The 21,948-nt window shown below is 42.8% G+C and overlaps 1 long non-coding RNA gene across 4 annotated transcripts; it reads left to right on the forward strand.

Moving 5' to 3' along the window:
• The first annotated feature begins 2,328 nt into the window (after positions 1–2,328).
• LOC133252810 (uncharacterized) lies at positions 2,329–20,294 on the forward strand. 4 transcript variants are annotated; one of them, XR_009738087.1, is made up of 6 exons: positions 2,329–4,914; positions 6,477–7,848; positions 8,541–8,635; positions 10,863–10,981; positions 16,934–17,016; positions 19,751–20,294. It is a non-coding gene; the product is annotated as an uncharacterized LOC133252810 (long non-coding RNA). The 4 variants fall into 4 exon arrangements; XR_009738088.1 differs by having other exon boundaries at positions 4,232–4,914; positions 6,477–6,559; XR_009738089.1 differs by lacking the exon at positions 8,541–8,635 and having other exon boundaries at positions 4,238–4,914; positions 6,477–6,559.
• The last annotated feature ends 1,654 nt before the right edge of the window (positions 20,295–21,948 follow it).

The raw sequence follows: 21,948 nt of genomic DNA on the forward strand, positions 1-21,948 counted from the left end.
TGTCTACAAGTCAATCTACCTTGTCCCCTGGTTTGATGAAGTATTTCCCAAACTTTCCAATTGTTACATTCTCTCTTCATGATTTTTGCCATATTCTTGTCATAACATCTTCTGTATTATTATTTATTTAATGATTTCTTAAAATAAACTTATTTTTACTGAAAGTGTTTAAAATGAAAATTTTATATCACCAATGTCAATGGAAAACCAACAATATCACTTGTGAAGTCACAGGTTTGTGGTATATAACAAATTCTTCTAAGGCATATTTAAATACACACCAAACTATTAAAGTAAAAGATATTTCATCTGAAATTTTCTGTACTACCCCAAGCAGAATGAATGCATACCACCTCTTGAGAAATGCTAACCTATGCAATTAATCACTGAATTCTTTTTATTTCACAGAATTTCTAGATCATGTCCAAATTATCCTAAAACCAAACTGCCCTTTACAGTACCTCATTTATAATTCAAAAGGGACAGAACAAAAGACTCAAAATCATTCCCTGTCCTGCCACTGACCCAGTATTATTCATATCAGCTACTCCCCACAGGGTCTCTAGTTGAACATTAACCTCTCCCATTTTTGCTTTCTTCATCCCTTGGAATTTTAGCTACTCTGGCATAGAATATGTACTAGTACCTAACATGATGGTTTCATCTTTTAAAAAATATTTTTTCATAATTAAAAAAAATTAACTTGGCTGTGCTGGGTCTCCCTTGAGGCGAGCGGGGGCTGTTCTCGAGTTGCAGTGCATGGGCTTCTCTTGTGGAGTACGAGCTCTAGGTGCTCCACTTCAGCAGTTGCAGCATGCAGTCTCAGTAGCTATGGTACGTGGCCTTAGTTGTCCCGCCTGAGACATGTGGGATCAAACCCATGTCCCCTGCATTAGCAGGCAGATTCCTAACCACTAGACCACCAGGGAAGCCCCACTTAGTCTTCTTTATTGGGAAACTTCACCTCCCTGCTTCCAGTAGATTACATCCCCTGGGCTTGATGTTTAGAGTTAGAGTAACCTAGACGAGTCCTTGAACTTGGCTGATGAATCGCAACCTTCCAAATGGTTCAGACCCAGTGCCCGCTGAGGGCCCAGCACAAGGTATACATTCAAGTAAACGGTCATCACCTGAACCAGTTGAGGTAGAGGGGACTCTAGCTAGAACTGCTGCCACTAGATGGACATAAAAGGCAATTGCACCATTCTCACCTGTCAACCAGGCTCTGGCATTTCCCCTTGGAGGCAGCCGACCTTGCTCCCTTATTCTCTTGACGCTCTCTGTTCCCCCTCCCTACAAGTCCTCCTCTGAATGAATTAGCATCAAGGATGTTTGCATACCGAACACTAAGCTAACTGATATTCTGCCACAATCTGTTCAACAAATGTTAGGCTTTTTTGTATTGTGTGTGTGTGTGTGTGTGTGTGCGTGTGTGTGTTTTAGTGACACTTTGGTTGTATTTTTAGCCAGGTTGGAGAGGGAAGAGAGGGAATTACTTGGGCAGGCAGAAAACATATTTCCAGGTCTTTCCTCATTGATATTCTCCTAAGCGGCTGTGAACACTCTTAACAGATGGAGCTCAAGATGTGATCAGATCTGATTTTATCAGCATGTATCCTGGGCAAGTTCAACATGAGGATGAAGACTTCCTTTGTGCTTCTTTGTGTTCTGTATTGTCACCCTCTATTGTTAATACTCTCATCTCATTTTAGGAAAGCCAGCCTTTCTCAGCTGTGATAGACACCAGTGTGGGAGTCGTGTAGCAAAGTCTGATATTCCACTGGAAGAAAAAAGCAAGCAGTTGTGGCCCAGTGTTTTGTAAAGATTTTTTTACTATTATTAATTTTAAGTTTTCATATTTATTTTTTATATATGGTTGCACTGGGTCTTTGTTACTGTGAGCAGGCTTTCTCTAGTTGTGGTGAGAGGGGGCTAGTCTTTGCTGTGGTGCAAGGGCCTTTCACTGAGGTGGCTTCTCTTGCTACGAAGCATGGACTCTAGGTGCCCGGGCTTCAGTGGTTGCGGCACGAGAGCTCAGTAGTTGTGGCGTGTGGGCTTAGTTGCTCCAAGGCATGTGGAATCTTTCCGAATGGAACCCATCTCCCCTACGTTGGCAGGCAGATTCTTATCCATTGTGCCACCAGGGAAGTCCTGGCCCAGTGCTTTGTGATGAGCTCTCCCCTCCCCATCAGCAACAAGAACATCTTATTTTTAAGTGTCAGAATGTTCTTGGTAGTCAAGAGAGAAATTAAAACAAACCCCTACAGGATAACCATCTTCAGAGATATCCAGCAATATACCCAGAATTACCCATAGTTCTTCTATCTGATGGACTTGGTCTTCTTGATGAAAATAAAATAGGCTGTTACATGTTATTATTGCTATAGCCTTCATTATTGAAATTGGATACCATACTTCACTTCTCAGGAAACACTAACTAATGGGAGTAATTATCACCCTGAAGAGTATGTGGTGCAGCAGATAGAGCCTGGACTCTTGGATTAGAAGATAAGCAGGGTATCTATTTCCACAGAGCTGCTATTAACTTCTGTTTTTATCCAGTTCAGATGGGTGTACAATACTTTGTTCTCAAGCAAGGAGACTGGACAGAATTATCAGGCAGAATTTAAATAACTTGGTTCATCCAACCAAGACAGACTTTCCTTTCTAGAAAAAGCCTACTCCTACCCTGATCTATGTAAAACTCCAATCCTGTATCCCACTACCAAATATGGCACGCACAAGGATTCAGACACCTCTCTGAGGAGGAATGAGTACCACAGAAAGTGAAAGAAAGTGAAGTCGCCCAGACATGTCCGACTCTTGGCGACCCCATGGACTGTAGCCTACCAGGCTCCTCTGTCCATGGGATTTTCCAGACAAGGGTACTGGAGTGGGGTGCCATTTCCTTCTTCAGGGGATCTTCCCAACCCAGGGGTCGAACCCGGGTTTCCTGCATTGCAGGCAGATGCTTTACCATCTGAGCCACCAGGGAAGCCAATGAGTACCATGAACCTTCACTAATCCAGTCAATTCAATTCCCCTTTAGTGGAAATTAAGATCTCAAAAACACATGGTGACAGTTCTGCTTTCTAGTCTTTCATAGAAATTATACCTTTAGCTCTATATTCTAGTTATCTCTGACAGAGGAAGTGAACAACTGGTCAAGTAATAGAGTTGCCACAGAGCAGGGAGTTAGAGTGGAAAGAATAGATTGATGACTAGGTGATACACTAAGTAAGAAATGGGCTTGAGACTTTTTGGTAAGTCAGACAGGGATGCTTAAATGGGCAGGAGAGCTATTTGTTTTGGAAATTACTTGCAAACTTCTAATTGTACTATATGGAGTTATGTGAACCTGGGACAGAGTGAAAAACAGTTCATAGAATTTCAGAGCTGGAAGAAATCTTTCATGTCATCTAGCCAAATTTCCCAAGAGATGCCTGAAAACCCTGTACAGACTCAATTTACTAGAAAATGTTTCTCATTTCAAAAGTTTTCTCAAAGAAAACTCCACGGAGACTTTTACAAATAACCCCATGAATTATAGTTCTGATTATTACTTCACAACCAACCCTGGGAAAGTCGCTTCATTTTTGCTGGTCTTTGCTCAAAACATGCCCTTGGGCAAGTCACTTCACCTCTCTGGATATTAGTTTCCTTATCTATAAACAACAACCCAGTTCTGTCTTGCCTGCCCCTCAGGGTGGATAACGGGCTCAAGAAGATGATAGAAGTGCAAAGTCTTGGTAACCACTGGATAGGCTGTATTTTCTAAAACATAAGAAGCCTTGCTACCAACACCTTCATTCCCCTGCCAGTGACCTCCCCTTGCTAAGCAAGAGTAGCAATGTGTCATCCCTCTCCATTCTATTAAGATGTTTCTCCCCCTCGCCCATAATTCTTCCCCATAGAGTTTACCCACAGATGTGTCCCTTCACAAACATTCTCCAAGGGGCCCTGTGTCTTTTTCGTGAAAGACAATGATTGGATTTGTGCAAGTCACAGAGTCTGCGAGGGAACAAGTCGCATGCGTACAGGGAGGCTTTCAGTGGGAGCAACTGCAGGCCTCCTGCTTTTCCACCCATCCTCTGACCAGTGCCTCTTGGCCCTCAGCCTCTGTGAGTGTGGGTGAACCCTGAGGAGCGAGGCAGCAACCACACAGAGGACCCTCCTAGCAGAACCTCATAATGGCACAGATGGGTGTTCTTTCTAACAGGCATTTAGTAAGTGTTTGTTATGAGTCAGGTCCTGTGCTTGCCGCCAGGGGTAAAAGATGAGTCAGACATGCTGCCCGCCCTTGAGACCTCACAGTTTAGTGGGAGAAACCAACTCAGGAGTGCTATGTACAGGCTATGTTATGACCAATGCCCCCACAGTGTTTGGGAACAACTGATGGATCCCTTGAGTCTGTCTGAGGGCAGGGTGGGCTTCTCAGAGGCTGTAAGATTAAAATCTAAATAAGGGTGTAGACATTCTCCAGGGGGATTAAAGGTGGTGGGGGTAGGGGAGCATTTCAGACAGGAAGAGCTGCGAGGATACAAAGGCAGAGGGATGTGAGAGGGCAACTTGGTTCTGGGTGCAGTAACAGAGGAGCCGACATGTGAGCTACACATCAGAGATTGAAAGGACCTGAATCCCAAGGGCTAGCTGGGGGCCCAAGGAGGAGCCTTTATGACACTGTGGGGTTCCAGGAAGTAGAATGTCATGGTCAGCTAAAGTTCTTAGAGCATTATGGGGGCTGGATGAGAAAAGACAGAGAAGGTAAATTTACTGAGGGTGTTAGAGGAAAGGACAGATTCTAGACAGATTTAGAAGGTAGAATTGATAGATCTTATGAGAAATTCCAAGAGCAACAGCACAGGAAATTAAAAGAGAAAGAAGGCAGACTGAAAATTTTGTGAGGGCCCACAGGTAAGATAACGACATATCTTGGATCAAGCAAATAACACTCCCTGATTTCCATTTCTTGACTGCCTGGCTGAGATGGCCTATGTAATGTTTATGGACAGGAGGTCAAAAGCTTTCATCACAAATTATTTTTAAAGCTACAGTGGTGGAGTCAGCAGTTCTGGCTGGCTAGGCCAGAGTTCCTCATCCTTCCCTTCCTGTCCCATGAGTCTTAGCCCCAAAGCTAATTGTTTCATCCAGGAGGATGCCCTCCCCTGATAGAGAAAGGCCACATTTCGTTTGTGCTGTGCTGTGCTTAGTCACTTCAGTCATGTGCGACTCTTTGCAACCCCATGGACTGTAGCCCACCAGGCTCCTTTGTCCATGGGGATTTTCCAAGCAAGAACACTGGAGTGGGTTGCCATGCCCTCCTCCAGGGGATCTTCCCAACCCAGGGATTGAATCCAGGTCTCCCGCATTGCAGGCGGATTCTTTACCATCTGAGCCGCCAGAGAAGCCCATGAATACTGGAGTGGGTAGCCTATCCCTTCTCCAGGGAATCTTCCCAACCCAGGAATCAAACCAAGGTCTCCTGCATGGCAGGTGGATTCTTTGCCAGCTGAGCCACCAGGGAAGCCACACATTTTGGTTAAGGATTGACAAATAACTGTGCCAGGATTGCCATACTAAGTACTGCCTAGACCCATGCATGACCACTAACTGTGTAACTCAGAATGCTTGGCAGTCTATAGCATACACTCACAGATCATACATGTGGTGAATTCCCAGAAGAAGTGATGTTTGCGCTGGGTCATAAAGGGGAAAACAAAGAGAATATAAGTACATTACAATGATATCCTACCTGTCCTGGCCCTTATTTATTTATTTATTGGCCACATCATGAAGCATGTGGGATCTTTGTTCTCCAGTCAGGGATTGAACCAGCACCATCTGCATTAGAAGCACAGAGTCTTAACCTCTGAACTACCAGGGAAGTCCCTAGCCCTTTTTAAGAAGTACATCTAGAATGTTCTAGACCAGAACTGTCCAATAGGAATTTCTACAATGTTGGGAATATTCTTCTGTATGATCCAATATGGTAGCCATGAGTCACATGTGGCTTTTGAACACTCTAAATATGGCTAATGTGACTAAAGAACTGATATTTTGAATTTAATTTTTATGAATGTTAATTTAAATAGCTACCTGTAGCTAGTGGCTATCAAGTTGGACGGCACAGCTCTGGAGCCCACTTAGCAAGCTGAGATTCTGTTTCACGTGGTCTTTCTTTGCTTCACTCCTTATGCCCATCTCTGTTCTCTTCTGCCTAGCCCCTCCAGTTTGATGTACTAATTGACTAACTCCTAACTTCCAACATTGGTCCTGTTTCCTGGTTATTGATTTCCTCTGTCTCTCATCAGAGCAGAGCCCTGGACTATCTTCCATGTGACTCATACCTTAATACCCCCCCAGCCTGTGTTGGTGTGTTGGCCCAGAGAAAATAGCTTCAGAGAACCTGTTTTCCCACGCTGGGCCCTTCACCAGGCGTATCCACTCCCTCCCATCTTTTTCTGTTTCTTTTCTAGGTCGCTTTAATCGGCCAGCTAGTAACCTGGAATATCCTTCGGTGTTTTCCCTCCCTGCCAGCTTGAGTTAGAGTTGAATTGAGGTGTGCATATTTGGATGGGGAAGGAGAGAGACATAACTGGTTGAATAAATACTTTGATTTCAGGTCTCTGAAAATAGGTGAAGAGCTCCATCCTGAGACCTCTCCTGTCAGGCATTTCAAGCTTTGATTTATAAACAGATAGCAATATCGATAGGTTGATTACTATACCTGTTGATGGAAAGGATTGATTCAGGACACAAAAAAGGTTCTTGATAGACCAAAGCACTGGGCCAAATTTAACAAGATGTAATGTAATGGTGATAAATCTCAGGTCCTGTTTTGGGGTCTAAATGGATAATTGCCTAAGTACCAATATATGGCTTAAAAGATTTGGTAGTTTTAGCTAATCAGGAATCAGTGATGGATAATGAGAGAGACAAAATACTCTGGGAAAGCACTAATGGAATCACACCCAACAAGAGCATTCACATCCAACAGAGACCTACTGATTTCCACCCTGACCAGACCACACCGGGATCATTGCTTCAGGTTCTGAACGCCTCACTGTTTTTATTTCAAGAGGGGACACTGACAAGTTGAATCACCACAGTGGTAAAGGGACTGGTAACCTGTCCCATAAGGACCTGGGACAATTGAGCCTTACAAGAGCAGACCGTGGGGACAATGTCACTGTCCTAAATCTCTACAGGATAGTCACAGGACAGAAAGCAGACATGTTTTACATGGCTCCAGAGGGCAGAGCAAAAACAGACAAGTGAAAACTCGAGCAGATTCTAGCTCAGAATGAGGAAAATGTTTCCAATTGACAAAACTGTGATTCGGGTGGTTTATCCTCTGCAGAGGCGAAGTTTGTTAGAGACCCTGGAGAAATGATGTTAAACAGGCCCCAGAGCCAGTCTGCTCAGATATTGATTGTCTCCGCAGTGATGGATAACTAATTCAAAATGTGTAGGCCGTGTATGTGCTAACCCATTTAGCTTTCAGGTTCTATATTAAGTGTCACTCCTCTCATTCTAGCTCAGCATTCTCAGTAAATAACCTTCGTTCCTTGTATGTGGGAAACAGGTTTCAAGCATGGAGTCTCTAGCACCAAGCAAATTGGCAACATAATTTTAGCTCCTGAGCAAAATGGGTCTCACAATAGCATCAGTTTGGTGTGCACATTAACATTTGAATATGCTGTATAATAAGCGTGCTAATTACTCTGAGAAGAATACTTGAAGAATAAAATAAGCTTTGATCATTAGAGGAGAAAGGGGCTCGCAATTTACGGCATGGCTGCTGCTTGATATTCAAAAGGACAAGACAGCTCTCATCGCAGGTAACAGGTAATTACTGTGATTATAAGATGTAATGACAGCGGCAAGAAGCGATCAGAAGTTTATTGGAAATCAGTTTGTGGTACAGTTTGTTTTTAATCACATTTAGATTTATTACTCATAAAAATGTGTCCTCATTTGATGGTTTGGTTCCTTCAAGCAGTTCGAACATAAATCCACTGCTATTACTAATCTCAGCTTTGTAGGAAGTAGCCAAGTTTTCATCGTGAAGCTGAGGTGGGGAGGCCTCAGGTTGGATATGGGAACATGATCATCACTTTGTGCTGGGACAGAAGCTGTCATGGGGAGCTGGCTGACACCCCACACCCTGAATGACCTAGACCAGCGGTTTTGAGAGTCTGCTCTGCAGACCTCTGGGGAATCGTGATACTCTTTCAGGGGGTCCATAAGGTCAAAATTATTTTCATAATAATATTAAGATGTTAGTTGGCTTTTTCACCGTATTGAAAGACTTCAAATTATATGACTCAACTTGTATAAAATCTGTGTGTGTGTGTGTGTGTGTGTGTTAGTCGCTCAGTTGTGTCCGACTCTCTTTACAATCCCATGGACTGTAGCCCGCCAGGCTCCCATGGGACACGCCCATGGGATTGTCCATGGGATTCTCCAGGCGAGAAAACTGGAGTGGGTTGCCATTTCCTGAGAGGCATTTATAGAGACTGCTCTGTTACTAATCTCAGCTTTGTAGGAAGTGGCCGAGTTTTCATTGGAAATGAGAAGCTGAGGCGGGGAGGCCTCAGGTTGGATATGGAGACATGACCATCACTTTGTGCTGGTAAGGAGTTTCCAGGGGCTAGGGGAGGCCAGAAGGGGGAGTGACTGCTTAATGGGTATGGGGTTTCCTTCAGCAGGGAATGAAAATGTTTTGGAACTAGGTAGTGGTGGTGGTTGCACAACTAAATGCTACTAAATTGTCTCTTTTTATATGGTTAAAATGGTGAATTTTGTTATATTTTACAACAATTAAAAAAATAAAAAAGGAAAGGTTGCATATTAAAGGAAGCAAAAGGGGAGTTCCCTGGCAGTCCAGTGGAAGCTCCTGGCCTCTGGAGCTTCCTCTGCAGGAGGAATGGGTTTGATCCCTGGTCAGGGAACTAAAATCCCACATGCCACAAGGCACAGCCCCCCCAAAATAAAATAAAAAATAAAAGAAGCATTAGAGCTTCTTTCCATCCAGAATATTAAAGCTGCTGGAGGGTTTTCTAACCCTGAAAGTTCTCTTTGCTAGGTCTTTCAATAGCTGTAACTCTGAAAGTATGAAACATTTGTCCTTATTCCCCTAACATGCTAAGCCCTTCAAAACTACTTCTTTGAACTTTGCCTAATGCTAGTCTATACTTGAAATATCCTTTCTCTCAACCTGGAAGGCTACTACCTGTTGTTTGAAGTCCATTTAAAAAGACATTCCCTTCAACTGCTGAAGCCTGCATGCCCTAAAGCCCATGTTCCACAACGAGAGAATCCACTGCAGGGACAAGCCTTCAGAGCGCAGCAGAGTAACTACCCCCAAACCCCACGCAGCAGCAAAGACCCAGCAAAGCCGTAAATAAATAAAATTCTTATTTTTTAAATGACATTCCCTTGATGAAATCTTCCTGGGCCTCCACCCCCAACCCCACCCCAGAAAATTTGGTTCCTTCCCTCAGTCTAGGTTCTTACAGAGCTTTGGTTGTGTTCCTTATGTGGTACTCCTGACATAAGATCTTGTCACCTTGTATCACAGTTACAATACATAACACCACTTTTTGTCTCTCTTAAAAGGTATTTCTTGACAGTATCTTCTTCTTATCTCTGAAGCCCAGTACACACACACACAGAGCGCTCTCCAAATGTACTAATTAATAACTTTATGTTAAGTACTTTTCAAAAGGCTTTATAAACATTGACTAATTTAATCCTTATAACTTTATATACATTTTATAGATGGTTAAACTGAGGAAAGAAATACTTTAGGACATGAAAAGATGTTAAAACAGCAAAACGGTGTGACAGCAAAACCACATGATGGCATTTGGTGTCACACATGGGTCCTGGTTGGTGCTCAGTAAATGGCTGTTCATCTGACTGAGTAAAAAATGTTGCCTGCCACGTCAGTAAACACGGATGTTGCAGCCATCAAACTAGCACCTTACAGCACCCCAATGGTGAGCCCTGAGGGAACTCAGGATACAAACCAGATGCCAGCTATCAAGCCAGCAGCCTCTGCAGCCACTTGCAATGGTGTGCCCTGAGGAGACTCAGGATAGGAAAACCCAGGGCACTGGTCACAGGAAAGTTGGGGTGCCTATCAAAGGAATTATTTCACTGAGCCCAGACTTCTGCATCTTCCCACACACAGAGAAGTATTAAATTCATTAACTTGAGTTGTCTGGTTTTCTTTCATTAATAATAATATTTTGGACTTCCCTGGCAGTCCAGTGGTTAACACTCTGTGATTCCAATGCAGAGGGCATGGGTTCCATCCCTGAACATGAGTTTGAGCAAACTCTGGGAGATAGTGAAGGACAGGGAACCCTGGCATGCTGCAGTTCATGGGGTTGCAAAGAGTTGATCATGACTTAGTGACTGCACAACAAATCTTTAGAAGTTCCGACTATCTGCTCTTTGTTGCAAATACTCCTATATATCCTAGCTCCTCCTCCCTTACCTCCTCAGAGCAATCTCACTGATATCTGAGAGGCTCTGTCCTGGGCTTAAAGCTCTGTTTTGTCTGCCAAATAAAACATAATTCTTTCTTTCTTTTTTTTTTTAGTCGCTCAGTTGTGTTCAACTCTTTTGTGACCCCCCTGGACTGTAGCCCCCCAGGCTCCTCTGTTCATGGGATTTCCCAGGCAAGAATACTGGAGTGGATTGCCATTTCCTTCTCCATAAAACATAATTCTTGACTTTTAGGTTGTGTATATTTTTCAGTTGACATGATAAAAGAAAAAATGGCTAATAATATTAAGTAAATGAAAGGATTCATTCTCGTGACTTGTTAAATATTTCCATATATTTTTTAGACCTCATAGCATGTGAGACCTTGGAGAGACCTTGGTTGTCTCCTCATGCAAGTTGGAGATTGGGCAGGGGGAACTCCAAGGTGACCCGGTGGAAGAAATATGGATCTGGAGCCTAAGAGGTGAGATTAGGAGTAGTAGAGCAGAGTGCTTAAAATAATAAAGAGAGAAAGGGCAGCTTTAAATCATTATCAACCAGCATTTAAGAAACCCCCTACCCAGAAGAAAGAGAAAGGCCAGAGAACTAGGAGATGGGAGAGTCCCAGAGTAGTGCAAGCTGCCCCAAGACATGCATTATCAACGGGTGATACAAAGAGTTTCAAATTAAAGAGCACTTCAAGGCTTCCCAACAAAACCAGCTGCCTTGACTTGTCCAATCCCACCCTGATGGGTCTCCCCAGACACAACTACTGCCAATGTTTTCAGCTATTTCTTCTGATGTTTACCTCGTATTTATAGACACATGCTTCTGTTCTATGCTTTCGTTTTTTCCACTTTAGATATTATCTATTGACTATTATTAGAAGATCAGGATTTAGTTCTCTTCTAGCACCTCTAAAAGCTGAGTGGGCACTAGTAAGCTGAAAACCAAGTGACCCATCTTAACGAGAGGCAACTGCTACTCAGCAGGTTATTGCTAGAGAATGCAGCTCCCCATTGGCAGAATGTACCAAAGTAACACTGACACTTATGTTCATATCAGATCCGATCAGTAGCTCAGTCGTGTCCGACTCTTTGCGACCCCATGAATCGCAGCACGTCAGGCCTCCCTGTCCAAAACTAACTCCCCAAGTTCACTGAGACTCACGTCCATCGAGTCAGTGATGCCATCCAGCCATCTCATCCTCTGTTGTCCCCTTCTCCTCCTGCCCCCAATCCCTCCCAGCATCAGAGTCTTTTCCAATGAGTCAAATCTTCACATGAGGTGGCCAAAGTACTGGAGTTTCAGCTTTAGCATCATTCCTTCCAAAGAAATCCCAGGGCTGATGTCCTTCAGAATGGACTGGTTGGATCTCCTTGCTGTCCTAGCGACTCTCAAGAGTCTTCTAAAACACTGCAGTTCAAAAGCATCAATTCTTCGGTGCTCATCCTTCTTCACAGTCCAACCCTCACATCCATACATGACCACAGGAAAAACCATAGCCTTGACTAGACGAACCTTTGTTGGCAAAGTAATGTCTCTGCTTTTGAATATACTGTCTAGGTTGGTCATAACTTTCCTTCCAAGGAGTAAGCGTCTTTTAATTTCATGGCTGCAGTCATCATCTGTAGTGATTTTGGAGGCCAGAAAAATAAAGTCTGACATTGTTTCCACTGTTTCCCCATCTATTTCCCATGAAGTGGTGGGACTGGATGCCATGATCTTCGTTTTCTGAATGTTGAGCTTTAAGCCAACCTTTTCACTCTCCACTTTCACTTTCATCAAGAGGCTTTTTAGTTCCTCTTCACTTTCTGCCATAAGGGTGGTGTTATCTGCATATCTGAGGTTATTTATATTTCTCCCGGCAATCTTGATTCCAGCTTGTGTTTCTTCCAGTCCAGCGTTTCTCATGATGTACTCTGCATATAAGTTAAACAAGGTGACAACATACAGCCTTGACGTACTCCTTTTCCTATTTGGAACCAGTCTGTTGTTCCATGTCCAGTTCTAACTGTTGCTTCCTGACCTGCATACAAATTTCTCAAGAGGCAGATCAGGTGTTCTGGTATTCCCATCTCTTTCAGAATTTTCCACAGTTTATTGTGATCCACACAGTCAAAGGCTTTGGCATAGTCAACAAAGCAGATATAGATGTTTTTCTGGAACTCTCTTGCTTTTTCCATGATCCAGCAGATGTTGGCAATTTGATCTCTGGTTCCTCTGCCTTTTCTAAAACCAGCTTGAACATCTGCAAGTTCATGGTTCACATATTGCTGAAGCCTGGCTTGGAGAATTTTGAGCATTACTTTACTAGCGTGTGAGATGAGTGCAATTGTGCAGTAGTTTGAGCATTCTTTGGCATTGCCTTTCTTTGGGATTGGAATGAAAACTGACTGTTTCCAATCCTGTGGCCACTGCTGAGTTTTCCAAATTTGCTGGCATATTGAGTGCGGCACTTTCACAGCATCATCTTTCAGGATTTGGAATAGCTCAACTGGAATGCCATCACCTCCACTAGCTTTGTTCATAGTGATGCTTTCTAAGGCCCACTTGACTTCACATTCCGGGATGTCTGGCTCTAGTCAGTGATCACACCATCGTGATTATCTGGGTCATGAAGATCTTTTTTGTACAGTTCTTCTGTGTATTCTTGCCACCTCTTCTTAATATCTTCTGCTTCTGTTAGGTCCATACCATTTCTGTCCTTTATCGAGCTCATCTTTGCATGAAATGTTCCTTTGGTATCTCTGATTTTCTTGAAGAGATCCCTAGTCTTTCCCATTCTGTTGTTTTCCTCTATTTCTTTGCATTGATCGCTGAAGAAGGCTTTCTTATCTCTTCTTGCTATTCTTTGGAACTCTGCATTCAGATGCTTATATCTTTCCTTTTCTCCTTTGCTTTTTGCTTCTCTTCTTTTCACAGCTATTTGTAAGGCCTCCCCAGACAGCCATTTTGCTTTTTCGCATTTCTTTTCTATGGGAATGGTCTTGATCCCTGTCTCCTGTACAATGTCACCAACCTCATTCCATAGTTCATCAGGCACTCTGTCTATCAGATCTAGGCCCTGAAATCTATTTCTCACTTCCACTGTATAATCATAAGGGATTTGATTTAGGTCATACCTGAATGGTCTAGTGGTTTTCCCTCCTTTCTTCAATTTAAGTCTGAATTTGGCAATAAGGAGTTCATGATCTGAGCCACAGTCAGCTCCTGGTCTTGTTTTTGCTGACTCTATAGAGCTTCTCCATCTTTGGCTGCAAAGAATATAATCAGTCTGATTTCGGTATTGACCATCTGGTGATGTCCATGTGTAGAGTCTTCTCTTGTGTTGTTGGAAGAGGGTGTTTGCTATGACCAGTGCATTTTCTTGGCAAAACTCTATCAGTCTTTGCCCTGCTTCATTCCGTATTCCAAGGTCAAATTTGCCTGTTACTCCGGGTGTTTCTTGACTTCCTACTTTTGCATTCCAGTCCCCTATAATGAAAAGGACATCTTTTTTGGGTGTTAGTTCTAAAAGGTCTTGTAGGTCTTCATAGAACCGTTCAACTTCAGCTTCTTCAGCATTACTGGTTGGGGCATAGACTTGGATTACTGTGATATTGAATGGTTTGCCTTGGAAACGAACAGAGATCATTCTGTCGTTTTTGAGATTGCATCCAAGTACTGCATTTCAGACTCTTTTGTTGACCATGATGGCCACTCCATTTCTTCTGAGGGATTCCTGCCCACAGTAGTAGATATAATGGTCATCTGAGTCAAATTCACCCATTCCAGTCCATTTCAGTTCGCTGATTCCTAGAATGTTGACATTCACTCTTGCCATCTTTTGTTTGACCACTTCCAATTTGCCTTGATTCATGGACCTGACATTCCAAGTTCCTATGCGATATTTCTCTTTACAGCATCGGACCTTGCTTCTATCACCAGTCACATCCATAGCTGGGTATTGTTTTTGCTTTGGCTCCATCCCTTCATTCTTTCTGGAGTTATTTCTCCACTGATCTCCAGTAGCATGCTGGGCACCTATTGACCTGGGAAGTTTCTCTTTCAATATCCTATCATTTTGCCTTTTCATACTGTTCATGGGGTTCTCAAGGCAAGAATACTGAAGTGGTTTGCCATTCCCTTCTCCAGTGGACCACGTTCTGTCAAATCTCTCCACCATGACCCGCCCGTCTTGGGTTGCCCCACGGGCATGGCTTAGTTTCATTGAGTTAGACAAGGCTGTGGTCCTAGTGTGATTAGATTGACTAGTTTTCTGTGAGTATGGTTTCAGTGTGTCTGCCCTCTGATGCCCTCTTGCAACACCTACCGTCTTACTTGGGTTTCTCTTACCTTGGACGTGGGATATCTCTTCACGGCTGCTCCAGCAAAGCGCAGCCATTGCTCCTTACTTTGGACGAGGGTTATCTCCTCACTGCCGCGCTTCCTGACCTTCAACGTGGGATATATATGTTCATATACACATAATTAAAACACAGCCAGAAAACTGACTTAACGAAGTTCACATCAAAGTACCACATCCAAGTGTGTGGTGTTAGTCACTCAGTCATGTCCAACTGTTTGCAACCCCACGGACTGTAGCCCGCCAGTCTTCTCTGTCCATGGAATTCTCAGGCAAGAATACTGGAGTGGGTTGCCATTCCCTTCTCCAGGGGATCTTCCTGACCCAGGGATAAAACCCAGGTCTCCCACACTACAGGAAGATTCTTTACTGTCTGAGCCACCAAGGAAGCCCATAGTGTTGTTTTGACTCAGCCCAGCACCCACGTCATCAAAGCTGACCTCGATGTGAGATGGTTCCAGACAAGCCCCAGTGCTCCTCAGCCATATCCAGATAGATACAGGTCACTTCTGGAAGCCTTTCTCTCAGCAGTCCTAGCAAATCTCTGTGGACTTGTACCTGTAGGAGATACTATGGGGGTTTGCCCTGATCCCCTCTTCAGGGGAACACATCTGTCCCTCAGCTGCTGGGAATAGTCTTGCTCTCAGCCTCAGGAAACCATGCCCCCAAAGTTTTATATCCCCTCCCAGGGTGCAGCCTAAGGCCCATGATGTGGGAACTCAAACGTCCGGCCCCCTTACTTCAATCTGTGACAACTCTGAATGGTCACCCGCATCCTTGAGTTCTCGGGGTCAGCTGAGACTTGGTTGTAACTGCCACTGCACCTACTTTGCTGGTCAGTTTCTCTCCACACCCACCTCTGTCTTCTTCGCATCCCAATCGGTAACCTTCTCTCTCAGTAAACCTTCAGCATCTAAGTCTCATCTCAGATTCTGTTCCCAAGGAACCCAATCTTACAACAGTGCTTGTTTCTGAATCAGTAAAGATGACAAAAGGTAGGATTATGCTGATGAATTCAGATAAGTTTGCATGCCATGTTCTAGAACCAGGGATGGGATCCACCTCTCCAACACACATAAGCTGAACAAGAGGGGATAGGGACTTTACTAAAGGGGGAAACTTTTGTTTACTAAGGGAAGAATCATTGGTGAGGCAGCTACACAGATCTTTGGATCTATCAAGAGAAGTCAGAAACAGTTTATGTTAAAAAACAAAACAAAACATGCCTTTCTTTAAAGTTTGTTTTTTTTAAATGTGGACTATTCAAAAAGTCTTTATTGAATTTGATCCAATGTTGTTTCTGTTTTTATGTTTTGGTTTTTGGGCCAAGAGGCATGTGGGCTCCTAGTTCCCTGACTAAGGATTGAACTTGCACCCCTTCCATTGGAAATCGAAATCTTCACTACTCGACCGCCAGGAAAGTTCCCCTCATGATGTTTTGTAGTTGAAATCTAATTGAAATATTTTGAAACATGGTCTAATACTGGCCCACATTTCAGAAGTTTGTAATCTTGGCCAGAGAGAACACAGGTGTATTTTGCAGCCCAGAGAGCTAAGTCGACACTAACGGTGGTCATGAAGTCAAGATTTCAGCTCAGCCCAAAAGGTTTCCTAATGATTTGAGCAATACGAAAACGCAATGAAGCACCTCAGGAGGTAGTGAGTTCCTTGGCACCAAAGGCCATTGTTTGAGTCTTGTTAGAATTTGAATTATATGATTTTTGGATTCCTATTCATTGATATCCATATAAAGTGCTGTATATACATATCACCCATACACTCTTCAGCTAACATCAATAGCAAACAGCAATGGGATTGCACCAATGGTTCTACTGAAACACAACTCAATTTCCTTTTCTTGGAAAACACACTGCACTTGACTCATGGCTTCTGGATACTTCAGCATCAAAGGAAATAAAAGGTGAAAAGAGAAGCATGTGTTTCATTGCCCTATTCTAGTCTTAGATACAAAAATGTCACCAGCAAATCCATTATGAAACCCTCTGTTGCTTAGAAATTAGCATTATATTCTAGGTATCAGCTGGAAGCATCTGAAAGATCATGCAGTCTTGCTCTTTCATTCAATAGGAGAAACCACAGAAAAGAGAAGGAACCCACCTGAAAGACATAGCAAAGCCAGGACTAGAATCCAGATCTCTTTACTCTTGAAGGTGAGTTCTTGCTACAACCCCAAACCCATTATTTATTTATTGTCATTAAATTGCTATCGGCAAGTTATCCTGGAGTGATAGGACTTCTGGGCTAATGGACCTCAAGATTCTCACAGACAGGAGGTAGCCAGACTCTGTCTTTTTCAGCAGTCTAGAATGCCTAACCATTTATAGAGATAGTTTATTTGATTCTGTTTAGAATTTTTTGTAAAAGGTAATATGCACACATGGTTTAAAAAAAAGAGGTATACACTAAAAGTTTCACTCCCACTTCTTCCCCCAATACCTCTTCCCCTCCTATAGGTGATCTTTCTTATTAGTTTCTTGTGAATCATTATAAGAAATTTGAAATTACTTCCCCTGATTCTCAAAACCATCTTGGTAAGGTGGGGATATGCACTCACCTTCATTTTACTTATGAGGAAACCAAGACTTAGGGAGCCTCAGTGAATGAAAGAATGAAAAACTAACCAAATCCAAACTCAGTGTTTTTTCCAGAATGTCACTATGACTTTCAATAGCCCCACCATGTGTGGTAAGAGCTTAGCTACCAGGCCCAGGACGAAAGGCACAAGTGGGCCCAAAAGGCAGGTTGAGCTGCTGAACCAAAACCTCCTTAAGTTTCCTAACACAACAGAGCCTGCAAAGGGAGTGATCAACCCAGGTCCTTCCTAAAGAGAAGAAGGACATACCAGGCAAATGACTACCTGGAAACAGCACTTGTTTCATCCTGCTCCTTCATCCCATACATCTGTCACAAAGCCCTGTCAAGCTTTCCTGTGAAATATTTACTCTATCTGTCCCTCCCTCTCTCTTTTCACAGCAAAAACACTGGTGTAGACTTCAGTTACCTTACATGTGGGTTGCTGTCACAGGCTTTTAATTGGTCTAGTGCACAAATAGCTTTAACCTAAATGAGCATGTATTACACCCAATTTCCATTTGTAACATGGATGTAAATTATGCTGGTCCTTTAAAAAGTCTATTTTGTAATCTTTCAACTCCATGCTGTGGAAACAAGCCCATTAGTGTGTCAGTGAAAAAAAAAAAAAAGGTAACGTAAAGAAGACTTGCTCCAGCTCAGAAATAAAGCTAGTCATAAGAGAGAAGAGACTTGTTTAGAAAATGGATAACTAAATCACAATGTATCCATATTCTAGAATAGTACTCATAAAGAGAAATGAGCTACTATTTTACTCAACAACCCAGATGAATCTCAAAAATATGTTGAGTGAAAGAAGTCAGACACACAAGAGTACAGGTCATACGATTTCATTCGTATGAAGTCCCAAAACAGGCAAAATCGCCTCTTGGGGATATAATTGAGAACAAGGGTTGCCTCTGATGGGGCCCTGGAAGGAGTACACAGGGATGCTATAGCAATGTTCTGTCTTGACTGGGGTGCCAGTTACACAGTTGAACACCGTGGTTATAAGAAGCCAACTGAAGATTTTCCTGGTGGTCCAGTGGCTGAGACTCTGTGCTCCCAATGCAGAGGGCACAGGTTCAATCCCTGGTTGGGAAACTATGATCCCACATGCCGTGCAGCACAGCCAAAAGAATTTTTTTTTTCAAATTTTTAAAAGTTACCCCAAAAGTCACCAATTGTAAGTTTAACATCTGTGCATTGTACTGTAATTATTCTTCAATTTAAGAGAGAAAGATAGGAGAAAAAGCAAGCGAGAGGGAAGCTGACCTTCTCAGGCTGTTGCAGAAAGGAGAACCGGATGTCCAAATACAGCGGCTTCAGAGTAATCCCTGCCCTCTCTCAGCTTCTCTCTAAAACACATTTGAATAAATTGGGAAATTAGGGATCTCCCAACACTGTACAAAACTTGAAAGAAATGTCATGCCAGAAACTTAGCAACATTTCTGCTCTTATAAAGTATGTGTTGCAGCTGGATGGAGCAAATCTGACCCAATTTTGAGCTCCTATGATGCCCACCTCCATTCCAGAAGCAGACCGCCTCAGAAAGGGTGGGGAGGCCCTTGGTTCCTCCCACACCATCTGTCCTCTGTGCTCTGGGGACTTCCAAGCCCTTTTGGAATAGATCTCAGGCAGGCAGAGCACCTTTTCCCAGCATCCATACCCACAGTCAGGAGCCACTTCTGCCAGCTTGCATGCCTTTTTTTTTTTTTTTTTTTTTAAGGAGACTCTACTCACCCTTTTTATTTATTTATGATATGTACACACTACTTTATTTATTTAGTTTGGCTACACTGGGTCTTCATTGCTGTCCACGGGCTTTTCTCTAGTTGCAGAGAGCGGGGGCTGCTCTCTAGCTGCAACGCTCGGGCTTCTCATTGCAGTTGCAGAGCACAGGCTCTAGGTGCATGGGCTTCCGTAGTTGCGGTACAGCGGCTCATCAGTTGTGACTTGTGGCCCTAGAGCATGCAGGCTTTAGTAGTTGTGGCAGGTGGGCTCAGTAGTTGCTCCACTACATGTGGGATCTTCCAGGGTCAGGGGTTGAACCCATGTCTCCTGCACATTCTAAGAGGTGGATCCTTTTCCTCAGAATTTCCTCAGGAGGCATCAAATGGTCCACTGTCTTCTAGTTACCCATGTTCTGTTAGGCCTCATGCATTTTGATTTTGAGCTTTTCGTTATAACTTTTTTCTCTCTTAGGACACTTGCATCTGTTTTTTCATTACAATATGCCTTGATGGGCCATTTCAGTCTGGAAATCCAAAGGAACTGTGTTGTATTATTGCTTGATAATTTCATCCTTTACAGCTATAGGTACTGAAAATACTGGCATTTGGAGGTCTCTCCATGGAAATGCCAGCTTGCTTCCTGATCACCATGAAGTGATACCCACTAGTCTCTAAGACCTACCAGCACATCAGAGTTTCTGATCACCTTTTAAGTCCCTCTCTTGTAAATGTGAATGGATATTCAAGGATGACCACATACTCAGGAAAGACTTGTGAATATTAACAAAGAGAAACCACACTAAAACAGAGTTGGGAGGCCAGAAGGGGAGCTCTCATGTATGTACTACACAACATCAATATAGATCCTCACAGGTAGAGACCTCTTTTGCATCTCTGGGAGGAAGTGACACTATTATGCTGCCTTGGGAGGAAGAAAAATTTCTCCTTGCCTGGTAACCTCTCAGCCAGTTTCTTCTAATGGACTTTTTGTTTTTAACAGCGCATCCCAATTTCTCCTTCTCTTCTTTTTCTTAACTGGACTTGCCAGTGGTTCACCACAGTTGCGTGTCCCAAGTTGCAATTCTTTGCTGGTTCCAAATAAATTCACTTTGCTGGTAAAATAACTGGCTCTTATTGTTGCCGTTTAACAGACTCTAATACAAGAGCCAGAAATCTGAGCTAGTAAAAAGGAACTTGGAGGGGACTTCCTGGTAGTCCAGTGGTTAAGAATCCACCTTGTAATGCAGGGGACATGGGTTCAATCCCTGGTCCCACATTCTGTGAAGCAACTAAGCCTAAATGCCACAACTATAGAGTCCCTGTGCCATAATGAAAGATCCTGAGTGATAGAATAAAGACCCTTTGTGCTGCAAATAAAACCCAACACAGCCAAATAACTACAATTTTTAAAAAAAGGAACTTGGAGAAAATGGAGACAATTCAGATATCAGAATAAAACTTATCTCCTCAAAGATAAGTGGTGTTACATCAATGAAATAAAAACAGGATTCTATAAAAATGAATAATTATAAAGACAAAAAAAGAGCCCTCCCTTGGAAATTACAGCTAAAATAAAACAAAATTTGGTTATCTTAGATGTTTACTCTTAAACCAGTCACTTTCCTCAGAAAAGAATCCTCCAATCTCCTGCCTTCAGAGATAGCTGTTAGCATTCTGTAATTAAGTGGGGAAAGGGGAGTCAGAGGGGTACCTATATTTGGGATGTGGACTCCATTTTATCTTGTCTCTATTTCTTGAATTCTGATTAGTCAGATATTGGACCTCCTAGACTGATCCTTTGATTTTATTTGTCCTTTAGTATATTTCATTATCTTTTTGTTCAGTTTCTGGGAAATTTCCCCCAACTTTATCTTTAAAGCCTTTTGAGGGTTTGGGAGAGTGTGGTGACAAGCATATGAGTTAAATTCACCACTGTTGCTGTTGTTCACTAAGTTGTGTCCCTTTGCAACCCCAGGGACTGTAGCATTCCAGGAATCCACCATGACTAACCGGAAATCCTTCTGATACCATTTTACATCTTGTCTGATTATCCAGTTGACTCTTGAACAACACAGGGGTTAGGGTTGCCTATCCTTCCTAAAGTTGAAAATCCAGGTAAAACTTTAGAGTCAGCCCTCCATATCCAATTTACATCCATGGATTCAGTGAACCTTATATTGTATACAAATGTAATTCATATTTATAGAAAAAAATTCACATATAAGTGGTCCCACACAGTACAAACCTGCACTGTTCAAGGGTCAACTGTGTATTCTTTGGGGGACGAATGATGAGAAATAGGAAGGGAGAAATGTGATGGGCAGCACAGGACTCTGGTGTCACTGTGCGTTCTGAAAGGTGTGTTCTCCACCTTTTACATTGTTTGGACATGCACTCGCACCCGGGCTGATGTCCCCGAGTCCAGGGCCACTCCAAGCCCATGTCTCCAGAGAATAAATTTCTGCTCTTCTGCCATTTGTCCACTGGCTTCCCATTTGCTAAACTGTCCCAGAGGGTATAGACAGAAAAATAAGTGAATAGAGAAGGAGGTCCAGAAACAGACGTAAGAATATGAAGAATTTGGTATGTGATACAGGTTACATTTCATATTCTCCGAGGGAAAGATGGTTATTTAACACATGGTATTGAGACAAGTAGCTAATCGTTAAAAATAAGGAAAATTAGGCCTTTACTTCAAGCCATACATTAAAATATTAATCTATATAGATTTCACATAAAAATGAAACCAGAAGTATCAGATGAAAATATATGTGAACT

This window comes from Bos javanicus, chromosome 8 (assembly GCF_032452875.1).
Source record: "Bos javanicus breed banteng chromosome 8, ARS-OSU_banteng_1.0, whole genome shotgun sequence".
In the NCBI taxonomy this organism is placed as follows: Eukaryota; Metazoa; Chordata; class Mammalia; order Artiodactyla; family Bovidae; genus Bos; species Bos javanicus.